The sequence below is a fragment of the Callithrix jacchus genome, chromosome 13 (assembly GCF_049354715.1).
Source record: "Callithrix jacchus isolate 240 chromosome 13, calJac240_pri, whole genome shotgun sequence".
Lineage (NCBI taxonomy): Eukaryota > Metazoa > Chordata > Mammalia > Primates > Cebidae > Callithrix > Callithrix jacchus.
The window spans coordinates 67,205,775-67,217,859 of record NC_133514.1 but is presented as its reverse complement, the minus strand read 5'-3'; the positions used below and the strand labels follow the sequence as shown (position 1 = coordinate 67,217,859).

The 12,085-nt window shown below is 41.9% G+C and overlaps 1 protein-coding gene across 1 annotated transcript in view; it reads right to left on the bottom strand.

Moving 5' to 3' along the window:
* TTC39C (tetratricopeptide repeat domain 39C) overlaps positions 1 to 12,085 on the bottom strand; it is a 122,789-nt gene that overhangs the window by 21,224 nt on the left and 89,480 nt on the right. The gene's annotated exons all lie outside the window — the stretch shown is intronic.

The window sequence follows — 12,085 nt, the reverse complement described above, 5'->3', positions numbered from 1 at the left end:
ACAGTAGGACGTGTTGTATTTTAATTGTTTTCTAATCTAGCTCCTTGTTACCACATAGGTGTGGAAAGGGAAGGGGCTATATTTCATTCCCTTGTGTACACTCAACCCTGGCTCAGAAGTCTCTCAATCACTTCTGAGTGAATGCACGAAGCCACTCCCATTAGCCCAGTCCTCGGTGAACTCTTCACCATACAGTTGCTAGTTTGCTTCTTCTTCATCTTTTTTTTTTAGGCAGAGTCTCACTCTGTTGCCCAGGCTAGAATGCAGTGCTGCGATCAATCTTGGCTCACTACAATCTCCGCCTCTTGGGTTCAAGTGATTTTCTTGCCTCAGCCTCCTGAGTAGCTGGGACTACAGGCGACCGCCACCACACCCAGCTGATTTTTGTATTTTTAGTAGAGATGGGGTTTTACCATGTTGGCCAGGCTGGTGTTGAACTCCTGACCTTCTGATCTACCCGCCTCAGCCTCCCAAAGTGTTAGGATTACAGGCATGAGCCACTGCGCTGGGCCACTAGTTTGCTTCTGTACCCTAGAATGCTGTTCTCTAATTGCTTCTGGTCATCAAATCATCTCTCCCAACACTTTAAAAATTCTCTGAGGACCCAGATTACATTTCCAACATTTGCATTCACATAACACTGTCTGAAACCCAGCAAACTCTCAAATGTCTGCTCTACTTACTGCTACTTAAATACCTTTCATTTTTCATTCCACTAAAGATCTCGCTCAGAGTCTGCCAACATGATGCCACAAGCACCGGAGAGGAACAGCTCAAAAGCATCACCAAGATTCAAAGGGTTAGTTCAATCTTAAATAGGCATCGAGAAATACTAAATGTCACATATCATTAATAAGTAAGTCTTAAACACCCGGATCACCTGACAGCTTATTCTGAATGGTGTGTGTGGTCTCAGAGCATTTCTTTCTTGCTCTGCTGGTGCCAGGGCTCCTCTCACTGCCCTACATTGGCAGGGAGGTGGACTTCCTTCCCCGGGCTTCTGAGTGTGCCTCCTACTGCTTCTCTAAGTTCTCTCCCTCTTCAACGCTCCCAGCTGCCCTTCTCTCCACAGCCAGCCAGGTGGGGCAGAAGGGTCCTGGAAAGTCCTGGAGGAGAAGCTGCAGGCTTCTCAGAAGACGGGTCCCCCACCTGCAGACCTGGGCTCCTTTCCTCTCCACGTCACTGCAGGAGGCCTTGGGCAAGCAAGGGCGCCAATGAGTCAGCAGGTGATCTTCAGGACAGCCTGTGACTCAGGAACACTGTAAGCCAAATGACTCATTAACCAAGGCCCAGCTGGATCAATAGCTATTCAAGCCCCAAAGTAACACTCTCCTCTTTTGTCAGGAAGGTTGAAACTGCAGCATTCAATCCATTATCACCATTTATGAATGCTGACCAGGTAGCCACAGAAGACACTCATCACCACATCACTAATTCCTGTTCTCAGTAACTTAACGTCAGTTGGAAGAAATCTCACAGCCATGGGAATCACCCACAGCTCAGAAGGCAGACATTGACACTGACTGTTAACACACAGCCCAAATACAAAGCACCAAGGTTAAAAAATAAACTTTTATGATGCATGCATGTGTGCATGAATACATGTGTAGATATCTAGGCACTCATGTCACTCTCCATGTCTAATTTTTCCCTTTGGGGATCAACAGTTCTTTTCCTGAATCGGATATGCACTCCATTTAGCATATTTATACAGAAACCACAGCATTAGGGGCTCAACTTTGCACACATCTCTCTCACTTTGATTAATTAATGACATAGCTCTCACATTCAGAATGTTTCTGGATGGGCCATCACCACCGAGCTGTCCCCCACTGTCCCCCACAGTACATGACAGTGTGATAGCAGGCTGTTCTTCAGAGGACAGAAAATTAGTCAGGAAACATTTACTGGGCAACCTCTATGTGCCAGGGACAGGCTCTGAAGATACAAAGATGAGTCCAAACAAAGCTTTGAATCCACGTAAAGGAAAAAGAAATCCAGGTAGTATTTCAAGCGACATCATTTCTCTGAACCTTTCAAATGCTCTGAGATAGGCATGTATTAATTCCATTTGCAGATGAAGAAAGTAAAGTTCAAAGGAGCTTGGTCAAGGTCAACAAGGTAGCAACTGACTAGTATTCAAAATTCTGCCCTGATTGCCTCTAAAGTGTGCTTTCTTTGGGGAACGTGTACATAGATGTGATTTAGTCACAGATCTTCAGATGAGAGAGATTATCCTGGATTAGCCAGGTTGGCCCTAAAAACAATCACATGTATCCTTCAATGTAACACATACAAGAGAGGAGGAGACATTGTCAACCGTGGAGGCAGAGTCTGGAGCGATACTGCCACAACTCATGGAAGGCAGCAGCCACCAGAGGCGGGAAGAGGCAAGGAAGGGATCTCCCTGCAGCCTCCAGACGGCTTGAAAGCACAGACTGAGACCATGTTGTGGAGCTCAGTGGCACTATCCCAGGAGCAAGCAGAACTGCAGAATTGATTCGAGTTCTATCCTGATCATTCAGTGAATTATTATTATTATTATTATTATTCAGTGAAGAAAAGCCATTAACACAGCTGAAATAGATTTACCCTTATTTTTCACCAAAGTAATTTTTTTTTGTAAGACAGCGTCTCGCTCTGTCTCCCAGGCTGCAGTGCAGTGATGCATTCATGGTTCACTGCTGCCTCAATCTCCCAGGCTCAAGCGATACTCCCATCCCAGACTCCTAAGTAGCTGGGACTATGGGCATGCACTGCATATGACTAAACATGTTTTTTAATTTATATTTCGTAGACAGGGGTCTCACTGCATTGCCCGGGCTGGTCCCAAACTCCTGGGGTCAGATGATTCTCCTGCCTTGGCCTCCCAAAGTCCTGGGATTACAAACATAAGCCACCATGCCCAGTCTCACCAAAAAACGAAAAAAATGATCTGTGAGAGTTTTTTTTTTTGAGTTAAAAGTCTCACTCTGTTGCCCAGGCTAGACTCAGTGGTGTGATCTTGGCTCACTGCAACCTCTGCCTCCTGGGTTCAAGCAATTCTTCTGCCTCTGTCTCCCGAGTAGCTGGGACTATAGGCGCACACTACCATACCTGGCTAATTTTTGTACTTTTAGTAGAGATGATGTTTCACCATATTGGCCAGGCTGGTCTCAAACTCCTGACCTTGCGATCTGCCTGCCTGTGCCTCCCAAAATTATGGGATTACAGGCTTGAGCCACCATGCCTGCCCTCTGTGAGAGTTTTGATATGAAAAATTAAGATATCCACCATGGGCTGGGTGCAGTGGCTCACGTCTATAGTCCCAGCACTTTGGGAGGCCAAGGTGGGTGGATCATGACGGCAGGAGATAGAGACCATCTTGGATAACATGGTGAAACCTCGTGTGATGGCACATGCCTATAGTCCAAGCTACTCGGGAGGCTGAGGCAGGAAAAAAGATGGATGTTGCAGTTAGCCAAGATCGCACCACTGCACTCCAGCCTGGGCGACAGAGCAAGACTCTGTCTCAAAAAAAAAAAAAGAGAGAGAGAGATTCACCATGGACCAGAGAAAGAATGAAATAATTATCTTCAAATGGATACTTGATTCACAGTTCAATTTTAAAGAAATACAGATACTCTGATCTCTAAGCCATAAAGAAAATGGACTGTACAAACATTAGGCCAGGACTGACTTAGTACCATATATAGGCTTTTGTCTCATGAACATATCTGGACACTGTGTCACAAAAACCATTAAAATGAGAATGAGTAAAATGAAAAACAATATTGGCTAGCTTTATATGCTTCCAAAAAAAAAAACCATGAAGAACAAAAGCACAAACCTTTGCCAAATTAAGTAGAGCATATTTATTGACAAATTAACATCAGCATAATCTGCAGCCATGGCACGGTTACTAAAGATGGAGCACACTTCTCGATATTCCAGCTGCCCTCTTGTAGGTGTATTCCTAGGCATTTTCTAGTTGTTCTAGAAACTGTAAGAGGGATTCATTACTCCATTTCATTCTCTAAGTGAGTGTTGCTGGTACGAAGGAAAACTGGGTTTTTGCAAGTTGATTTTGTGTATGTCACAATATCATCCTCTTAGGAGTTCTCTTACACATATACTTAATTTTCTTAGATTTTTCCATGGAGACATTAAAATACTTGGCAAATGACAGCACTGTCTCTTCTTCTACAACAAATTTGTTTTTTAATTGGCTCAGAGCCAGTTAAAATGCTGAATTATAATAACACACTGCATTGCTGCCTTTAATGAGCCTACCATTAAATATGGTTTCACCATGAAATATAGCTTGCTGCAAGTAGATGCCATTTTTTACTAAATAGAGAAATTTCCTTCCTATTTATAGTTTACTAACCGTTTGTTTTTTAAAAAAAAATCTGGATTCAGTAGTACCTTTTATTAAATACTATTGATAAGACTGTATGGTTTTATCAATTATTTTCTCAATGCAGGGATTAACAGGAACAAATGACCTGAGGCTGAACCATTCTTGCCTTTTTGGAATAAGTCCTATTAGGTCATAATATAGCATTTAAAAATTACAGTGTTGGATTTAATTTGCTATTATTTATTTAGACTTTCTTTTGCTTCTTTTTTTTTTGGAGACAAAGGCCTACTCTGTTGCCCAGGCCGGAGTGCAATGGGGCAATCTCTGCTCATTGCAATCTCTGCCTCCCACGTTCAAGTGATTCTCATGCCTCAGCCTACCGATTAGCTGGGATTACAGGTGTACATCACCAGACCCAACTAATTTTTTTTATTTTTAGTAGAGATGGGGTTTCACCATGTTGGCCAGGCTGGTCTCGAACTCCTGATCTCAGGTGATCTGCCTGCCCTGGCCTCCCAAAGTGCTGGGATTACAGGTGTGAGTCACTGCACCCAGTTTATTTAGAATTTCTATATTGGGAATGCATGATTAATCGTTTTTCATTTACTGTTTACTCTGGTTATCAGGATAATGCTAGACTTAGAGAACCGGCTGAAAATATTTTCATATTTCCTATGCTCTAGAACTACGTAAATAACTAGTTCCTGTTTTAAAGCCATGCGTTTCAACTGAATAATTAACTTAAGTGTTTAAATCGCTGTAATTTAAATTTTTTCTTAATGGCCACAGAGTATAGCAAAGAATACTAGGCTTTAGACAACACTATCCAATTCTAGTGCCAACTTTATAATCAACACAAGTTTGAACCTTAGGAAATAATTTGCTTTGTTTATATTCTCAGGGGATGTTGAAATTTTTTTTTCAAGTTTTAAGTTTCTTTAATTATTATTATTACTTGAGACAGGGTCTTGCTCTGTCACCCAGGCTGGAGTGCCTTGAGCTTCTGAGCTCAAGCAATCCTTCTACCTCAGCCCATAGATAGATAGATAGATAGATAGATAGATATATATATATATATATATATATATATATGGCAGGGACTATATAGGTGCACGCCATCAACCCAGCTAATTTTTTAACTTTTTTTTTTTTCTGTAGAGATGAGAGTCTTGCTATCTTTCCCAGGCCGTTCGCAGACTCCTGGCCTCACGTGGTCCTCCTGCGTTGGCCTCCCAAAGCACTGGGATTACAGGCATGAGCCACAGCACCCAGCTGGGATGTTGAAATAAATTTCATATAAGTATAATACTCTTAGGAAAGGCACCTTGTCTTTAAAAATAAGTATCACCTGTTAATAGTGGTGGGAAATAGTCCACAATGTTGTTTTCCTACATTCTAAACACAAACTCGTAGTAAATGACAATTAAATTTCCCACCCATTGTTTCAGACTCACCAATAGAAATTCCAGATTTTTTCTAACAGGCATAATTAAGATCTGTTTCCGTTAAGATTCTATCATAAATACACAAGAATGTACTCTTGCAATATCCAAACACACACATGCATGTTCTGTGGCAAGAGAAAGGACAAAGATAAATAAACCATGTACTATAAAGGAATGGAGAAACTACAGGTGACATTTTCCACACAATTTAAAAATTCAAGTTACTCTTGAAATTTCCACACCAATACACTTTTAAAGCCCTTTATAAAGATCTCAACATATAAATATAAAAACACTAAAAAGTCTGAATGATTTTCAGAGTTAACAACTGAGGCCTGGGGTCTACTAATGTTCCCTAATGTTCTACTCAACAATGTTTTTCAGCAATACCTAACGAAGAGGACTTGCTGAACTCAGCTTCCCAGCACAAGATTCCATTTCTAGAGCTGCAAAAGAGTAGAAATGGAAACAAGGCCGAGTTCTTTTGGGGATTTGGCCCAGACTGTATTGCCAAAGGGAAGCCAAGTTCCAGCCTTCCCTGAATCTGTAACACAAGATTCCGCTTCCCAAGCAAGCAGTTTCCTTTGGGCCACCTCCAAATCATATTTAAGGTTAAGTGACAAAAAGGTGACATGCACAAAGGTCTCAGTTCAGAGCCCTGTCTGCTGGCATTAAAATAATGTTGGTGTCACTTCAATCTGTTGGGTTAAATGTCAGACAGGAGGTGACTATTGCAGAGACGAATCACAGAACACAATAGTCCCTTGCTCCCTGCTTCTATAGCTTTGATGTGCATTTGCCTTTGAGAATGTTCAAGTCTGTTAGATAAATATGTTTGCAGTTTGTAAAACCTAAGCACATTCTATTTTAAAATGTTTTAAGTAATTAGTAAGTAAAAAGCCTGGTAGAGCCTAAGCAACATGGTGAAACCTCATCTCTACAAAGTAAACACAAAAAATTAGGTGGGTGTGATGGTGCATGCCTGTAGCCCCAGCTACTTGGGAAGCTGTGATGGCAGGATCGCCTGACCCCAGGAGATCGAGGCTGCAATGAGCCATGATTGTACCACTGCACTCCCACCTGTGTGACAGAGGGAGACCCTGTCTCAAAAACAAAGATTTGTTAGTGTATTAGTCCACTTTCATACTGCTATAAAGAAAAACTTGAGACTGGATAATTTATCAAAAAAAAAAAAAAGAAGTTTAACGGACTCACAGTTCTACATGGTTGGGGAGGCCTTGCAATCATGGCAGAAGGCAGAGGAGGAGCAAAGGCACATCTTACATGGTGGCAGGCAAGAGAAGTGCAGAGCAAAGGTGAGAAGTCCCTTATAAAACCACTATGTGGTGGCATGGAAGTGTCTTTCTCTGGTGTAAGGGCCAGGGTGAGCATCTAACTCAAGTGAGGCAAGTCACAGTGCTCCCCACACCCCACTCAGAAGCCACCCTTGGAGTTCTTACAGGTGACAAAGGTGGGCCATTGTGGTACCTGCCTGCAAGTGTATGTGTGTGCATGTGCACATATGTATTTCACATATGCATGCCTATACAGTACATTTATTTCCCTCTTAGGTTGGCAAATTATAACAGTAACTTTTATACACACGAGATCACCAGCCATAAAGATTTTATCAATTTTCCATATGTACCAACAGTTTGTCAAGGGTCAATTTCTCTCTATCTTTTATTCACACTGAATGTTTTTCCATATTAGCCAACCATTTTTCCAAGCTGTTTTAATTTGCATTTTTCTGGATTTTCATGAGGTTCATATATTATTGATAATTTGTATATCATATATCCTGACTTCCCAGCTTAGGTGTTTTGGCATTTTTCTTTTTCTGTGGTTTTATTTATCTTTCTATTATGTCCTAATTTTGAAAGTTCAAGACCAGTGTGACCAAGATGGCAAAATCCTATCTCTCCTGAAAATACAAAAATTAGCCGGGCATGGTGGCAGGTGCCTGTAATCCCAGCTACTTGGGAGGTTAAGGCAGGAGAATTGCTTGAACCAGGGCAGCAGAGGTTGCAGTGAGCTGAGATTGCAACACTACACTCCAGACTGAGCGACAAGAGTGAGACTCCGTCTCAAAAAAAAAAAGTGAACAACATGACATGTGAAGGGATACATACAGCACATAAAAGCTGATGCTGACCTTGAGATACACGCCCTAGGAGACAAGGCAGGGGAGTGGAGTGAGTTCAAAGAACCAGAACAACCAGGCCACATGCATACTGTTTGTTACTGCTGGCCATGCAGACCAACTGCAGATTAGTAAATTACACACAGATTTTAACACCACAAGGATGTCTGCACATCTCCATTTGTGCTGTCATGGTCTATACAGATTTCTGACATAAGAACACTCCCAGTGCCTATTGTGAATGACTACTTAGAAGATGTAGATCTCCACCTGATTGAGTCAATACTCAGGTACTGAGCAAATGTAAATAGTATTTATTTCTGGAATGCAAGATGTTTACCTGTACCTTGATATACTTTTGTATTTTACCACATTCTCAAATGAATATGACTTATTTAGATAGAATGAGGCAATTGGAAATTAACATTCTGATGTGGAGCAAGAAAAGGCTAAGTAAAGGGCCTTTATTCTTTTCTTTCTTTTTTTCTTCCCAGACAGGGTCTTACTCTATTGCCCAGGTTGGGGTGCAGTGGTGCAATCATGGTTCACTGCAACCTTTGCCTCCCAGGCTCCAGGGATCCTCCCACCTCAGTCTCCTGAGTAGGTAAGACTACATGCATCTCACACCCGGCTAATTTTTGTATTTTTTGTAGAGACGGGGTTTTGCCATGTTGCCCAGGCTGGTCTTGAACTCCTGAGCTCAAGTAATCCTCCCACCTTGGCTTCCCAAAGTAGTGGGATTACAGGCATGAGCCACCATATCAGCCTACGTAAAGAGCCTTTAAACAAAACTGCTTTAATAAGCTCATCCTGGTCTAATCATCATCAGAGGAGGAGCCCTGTGCCTGGTAAGATGGCAAACCTTCCTTGTGGGCCAGGTGCACAGTCTCCAGGCTTCACTGAAGGCCACACAGCCTTTGAGGTGGAACCTGCTCAGTCTGACTCCAGAGCCAGCACTGCGGACCTCCCCGCTCCACAGCCTCCTCATCCTAATGACGGTCCCCACCTCTCCAATCATCTCCACCCACAGCAGCCACCCATTCACTTGGCACTTCCTTTTTCTTGCTTTTTCATGTATAAACACTGCTTTCTTTATAACTGAATTGCATGTTTCTTGTGGGCATCCCCAGAAGGCCCTTTACATCATAGGCAAATAAATACTTGATTATGTACAAATAATGGATAGAGTAGTTATGTTTTCAGCATCTCCACATGAATGAATAGCAATCCCCTTGAAAAATGAATTATGTAACTGAATCCACCACTAATGGTAGAGGAAATAAATAATGCACCAGTTACAAAAAATCCTTGGTCTCTCAAAGTTATGACAGGATTTTGACATTTGTGATGGAAAGTGCTTCACAATGGGATTACAATTCAGACACGATTCTGTCTAGATAGGAAAGGAACACTTGATAAGCTAACCCTGTGCTTAGTGCTTCACCTTTCCCAGGCTGCATTACTGAAGGCTGACATCTCCTAAAGGGAAGTACTGCCTTGTTTTTTACAGATGAGGATACAGGCTAAGCAAGCTGGGCTGGGCCAGTAAGTTGAAGAGCCCATTTTGAGATGAGCCTGGTGCTCTCTCCACTACATCGAAATGCCTTTTAAAATGATGGGGAAAATGTATCTGAAACATAGCGGTAAGTTTAAAAGAAATGTGCTTACGTAAAAGATGTTATCAAAGAATTAAAAATAACAGTGAAGGAAACTCAAAGAATTAACTCAGAAAAACAAAAATCAGAGAAATACAGAATACACTAGCCTACAAGCACAGCCACTCCAATGAAGACAGCATCTCAAGGCAAACAGATAAACCTAGGAAGTCAGGAAGACCTAATATGCATCAAGACTGGTATGAGAGAAACAGACCAAAGCTATCATCAGCAAAGTGACATTGAATGTTTCCTCTACCTGAAAGACACTCTATATAAAGGGTGTTCAATGGGCAACCTGCCATGTGGATTTTTTTTTTAATGAAGAATTAAAGTCAAGTTGTGAAAAGCAGAAATAATTCCAGGTAGTCAGTTTTGAAGATTTTGTAACCAGCTTTACTGAGATGTAATTTACAAACCAGAAAATCCATCATCCTTTTCAAGTACAGAAGTAAGTGTTTTTTAGTATATTTGCAGAACCATAACATTTGAAAGCTGGAAGAGATCTCACAAATTATCTAGCCTACTGCTTCCCAAAAGTGTGTTCTACTGAATGCTTCTAGTCTCACAGGCTACAAGCATAACTAGGAATTTTCCTGGTCAAGTAAGCTGGTTAAACACGGCATACCTGCATACTCTTATCTTCCCCTTTGTGAATCACAGTGCAATATGAAAGTCTGGGAGAAGTCCCAGGATATCCCGATTAACCCGACACAGAACCAACCTCTTTTCATGGGACATGCACTAACAGGCCATCGAATCAGTGATCCTGGGCCAGTGCTTCAGAAAACCCTGACTTATTCCACCCCTAACATTTCAGCTAAATAAAAAGAACACCAGAGAAGGCCACTGGCTTGAGGTCTCCCAGCTCTTTCAAACTGCCTGACATGAAAGCAACCATTGGGAAATACAGTTTTACTGTTTATGGCAGAGCCAAAACCAGAAATCAGCTCCACAGACTTCTAGTCCAATGTTCTCTCTACAATGCAACACACTAAAAACTGAAGCTCAGAAGCCCTATGTCAATAAATTCCCAGCTACGTTCTCTAAAACAGGGGTCCCCAACCCCCAGGCCACGAACTGGTACAGTAAAAGTCAATGGAGAAGACCTAATATGCATCCCCAGAAGGCCAGGCCACACAGCAGGAGGTGAGCGGCAGGTGAGCAAGTGAAGGTTCATCTGTATTGACAGCTGCTCTCCACCACTCACATTACCACCTGAGCTCCACCTCGTGTCAGATCAGCAGCAGCATTAGATTCTCACAGGAGCAGGAATCTGGGTTGTGCACTCCTTATGAGAATCTAATGCCTGATGATCTGTCACTGTCTCCCATCACCTCCAGATGGGACCATCTAGCTGCAGGAAAACAAGCTCAGGGCTCTCACTGATTGTATGTTATGATGAGTTACCTAATTGTTTCATTATATATTATAACATAATAATAATAGAAATAAAATGAACAGTAAATGTAATGTGCTTGAATCATTCTGAAACCATCCCCTTCTTCTCCTCTGTGGAAAAACTGTTTTCCACAAAACCAGTCCCTGGTGCCAAAAAGATTGAGGACTGCTGCTCTAAAAGAAACCAGAGAAATGAAGACTATTCCACTGAACAAAGGAAGAAATGCGCAGATTTAAGGAGCCAGTGTGCCTGAACATCTATGACCCCAACTCATAAAGAAAAGCTAAAAGGAATCTGATATGATACTATGAGAAAACATAAAATTTCATAGGAAAGTCTGGGGCAAGGAGTAGGTAGAAGTAAGAAGAGTGTTTCCTAAAATTAACCTCTGTGCCACCCCTCAATGGTAGTTCACCATACACCTATTAGCAGGAGAAAAGAGAGAAACAAAAGATAACAGGAGTGAGCACTGCATAGACATGTGAAACCAATGTTAACTGTGCCATGAAAACAGGTAAAGATTATTTTTTAACCTGATACTAACAGAAAGTCTACCTAAAAATACGTAAGCAGAAACAGACAAATAGGAACAATAAATATAACTCCAAAAGGCAATGGAAAAAAATACACATGCATCATGTACTCAATTAAATACGAGTGAAAAAGCTAAACTCTATGAGAAAGGAGAGTCACTGGTGGGACTGATAAACAAAACAGAATGATCTGTTGCTTCCCAGGTCACCCTACTCTACCTGCCAGCCCTACTGAGCTCAAATCTCCTCAATATAAAATTTCATAGGAAAGTCTGGGTTTTTTCTCCAATCTGGGCTTCAATGCAGGCTCATCCCCCATTCCCTTACCTCTGGCTGAAAATTCCTACTGACTCTTCAAGAACCAGCCCAAATAGCCCCACTTCTTGGTCATCTTTCCCAGCTGTGGGGTCGCTCATAATTCTTTGTGTTCAGTAGCCCTGTTTTTATGGTTTCCAAGGTCCAGCTACCTCTGCATCTGCTATGTGTCTGCCTGGTCTCACATCTGGATCTTCCCCAATGCCTGGCAAGCTCTGTCGCTTTCACCTTGAGAACTGCAGTCCTAAGA